The sequence below is a fragment of the Chrysochloris asiatica genome, unplaced genomic scaffold (genome assembly GCF_000296735.1).
Source record: "Chrysochloris asiatica unplaced genomic scaffold, ChrAsi1.0 scaffold00086, whole genome shotgun sequence".
NCBI classification, from domain to species: Eukaryota; Metazoa; Chordata; class Mammalia; order Afrosoricida; family Chrysochloridae; genus Chrysochloris; species Chrysochloris asiatica.
In genome coordinates this window covers 10752357-10755920 of record NW_006408604.1, presented here as the reverse complement: position 1 = coordinate 10755920, position 3564 = coordinate 10752357, and positions in this window count along the sequence as shown.

Here is a 3564-nt window from a genome sequence, read left to right as displayed (position 1 = left end):
GCATCTCACATACTTTTGACATGTTATCAGAAGGAACGAGTCCTGGGAGAAGTACATCATGCTTGGTAAAGTGGAGGGTCAGTGAAAAAGATGAAAACCGCCTAATGAGATGGATTGGCACAGTGGCAGCAGCAATGAGCTCAAGTGTAACAGTTGTGAGGGCAGTGCAGAACCAAGCAGTGTTTCATTCTGTTGTGCATAGGATCTATTCAAGGGTACCTAACAACAACATCCATATCTATGGTAACTCTAGTCCATTGAAAGTGGGAGTTATTAAAAAACAACAACATGGTTCTAGTTAATAGAGGCTGCCCTTCCATATCTGTGCAAATTTATGAGTAGAATTATTATTTTAATTTGCTATTGTCTTTGTTCTTGCTCTTTCAGTCTAATACACAGTAGTACTTTAAGGGGCTGTTGTTGTTGTTAAATGCCATTGAGTCAGTTTCAACTTATAGTGACCCTGTATAGAGTTTCTGAGGAGTGACTGGTGAGCTTGAAACTCTGACCTTGTGGTTCAAACAGACTTTGAGGTTAAGTGCTTATCCTATGGTGCCACTCCGGTACTCCCTTGAAGGGGCTGTTGTTGTTAAGAGCCATCGTGTTGGTTCCGACTCACAGTGGCCCTGTATAGGGTATCTGAGGAGCGGCTGATCAACTTGAGTCACTGACCCTGTGGTACACACTGACCTTGCAGTCCAGCACATTAACTTGCAGCACCACATCAGGACTCCCCCTTTAAGTGACAGGGGACAATTTTCAAAATATTAACAGCTATTCAGGGGAACTGCACTTTTTAATGCTGAAGATTGCACATGTTTTGCCGTAAATTTGCCATGGCTGACAACTTGCTTGGCATAATTCCACTTAAGTACTTCAGTACTAGAGAACAGGACTGACAAGATGCAGTGGCCAATCTAGGAAAGGAGGATGTATCCAAAGGAGATATTTAAGGGAAGTAGATTGAAAACAGCTATGAAACGTGAGCATATGGGTTGTTGCTGGCCACCTTCACACGACTTCAACTAAGGAAACCCACTTAATTCACACTGATGAGTCTAAGAGCAGCTGCTGAGTCCTAGCCTTCTCAGTATTAAGTACTTTTATATGTAAAATATGATGAATATCACTCTCAATTATTCTGTCAAACTCATTCTGTTATGTGTGTTCTTGACACATTACATTTTGGGTCTACACATTCTACCAGTTTAGACCACACTAAAATATACAATCTTACAAACTAGTTGATATCACCATTTTATAGATTAGGAACTTGCAGCTCAGATAATTTAAGAGATTTATTTATTTACTCAACATCAGGATTTCAACATGGAGTCATGATTTGAACTGGCATCTGTCTCCAGCTCCCAGAAGTTCAGACCAGTAGAACAAAAGAAGTTGAGATAGTTGGTGATATCAGGGCATCTGATAAGGCTAGTGTCCCCATAGCTCATCCTCAAATGCATGCCGCCCCTCTTGTGGTTGTTATTGTTGTTATGTGTTGCAATTGATTTCTTGACTGCTGTTTCTAGGAGTGTCAATTGTGGACCCAAACAAAATAAAATCTTTGGCAACTTCAATCTTTTCTTCATTTATCATGATGCTATCCAGGTAAGAGAATTTGTGTTTTCTTTACACTGAGGTACAATCCACACAGAAGATTGTAGTCTTTTATCTATATCAGTAATAAGTATTTTAAGTCCTCTTCATGTTCAACAAGCAAGGTTGTATCATCTGCATATCGCAGGTTGTTAATGAGCCTTCCTCCCATCCTGATGCCACAGTCTTCTTCCTGTAATCCTGCTTCTCAGATGGTTAACTTGGAATACAGATTGAGTAAGTATGGTGAAAGGATACTTACTGGTCTACACCTTTTCTGACTTTAAACTATTCAGCATCCGTTTGCTCTAACAATTGCCTCTTGGTCTATGTATGCATATGTTCCTCATGAGTACAATGAAGTATTCTGGAATACATGTTCTTTGCAATGCTATCCATAGTTTGTCATGATCTACATAGTCAATATAGCACAAGTAAACATCTTACTAGTATTTTCTGCTTTCACTCAAGATCCATCTGACATCAACAATGGTGTCCCTCATTCCACATCCTCTTCTTAAGCCTGCTTGAGTTTCTGGAAGTTCTCTGTCAATGTACTTCTACAATCATTTTTGAATTATCTTTAGCAAAACTTTACTTGCATGTGATATGAATGTTTTGTTAGATGTTTTCCACATTTTGTTGGGTCACTTTTCTTTGGAATGGGCAAATATATGGATCTCTTCCAATCCATTGGCCAGGTAGCTGTCCTCCAAATTTCTTGACATAGATGAGTGAGTGCCTCTAGTGATGCATCACTTTGTTGAAAGATTTCAATTTGTAATCTGTTATTTCCTGGAGCTTTGTTTTTCTCAGATGCCTTCAGTGCAGCTTTGACTTCTTCCTTCAGTAGCATAGGTCCTTGATCATATGCTACCTCTTGAAATGGTTGACCATCGACCATTTCTTTTTGGTACAATGACTCTATGTATACTTTCCATCTTCTTTTGATGCATCATTCAATAGTTTTCCCATGTTGCTATTACTGTTAAGTGCCATCAAGTCAATTCTGACTCATAGTCAACCTGTATAGGGTTTCCTAGAAGCTGTTAGTGAGTTTGAACCACCAACCATGCAGTTCAAACTGACCTTGTGGTCCAGTGCATTATCCTAAAGTAGCTGATCATTTAAGACTTGATTTTTTTTTTTTTTTTTCAGTTATTTCAGCTTGAGAAATACTGAGTGTGTGCTTCCCTCTTGGTTTTCTTACTTCAAGTCTTTGGAAATTTTATTATAATACTTGACTTTGTTTTCTTGAGATTGCCTTTGAAATATTCTGTTCTGCTCCTTTACCTTCTCATTTCTTCCATGTGCTTTAGCTTCTCTACCTTCAAGAGTAAGTAAGTCTTAAAGTCTCTTTTGACATTAATTTTGGTCTTTTCTTTCTTTTCTGTCTTTTTAATGACCCTTTGCTTTCTTGTATGATATTCTTGGTGTCATCCCACAACTCTTCTGGTCTTCAATCATTAATACCTTTGATCATTAAGAACATCAAATCTGTTCTTGAGATGGTCTCTAAATTCAGGTGGAATATATTTGGACTTTCATGGGCTTATTTTAATTTTCTTCAGCTTCAGCCTGAACTTGCATATGAGCCATTGATGGTCTGTTCCAGAGACTGGCCCTGGCCTTGTTTTGACTGATGATATTGAGATTTGCCACCATCTCTTCCCATAGATATAGTCAATTTGATTCCTGTGTATTCCATCTGGTGAGGCCTATGTGTGTTGTTGTTGTTGTTGTCAGGTGCCATCGAGTTGAAACCGACTCATAGCAACCCCATGCACAGCTGAACGAAACAATGTCCGATCCTGGTCCAACCCACCACCGCTGCCACACTTGACGCCATCAATGATGCCACCTGGCTGATCCATCTTGTTGGGGGTCTTCCTCTTTTTCTCTGACCCTCCATCTTACCCAGCATGACATCCTTCTCCAGTGACTGTTCTCTCCTGACAACATGTC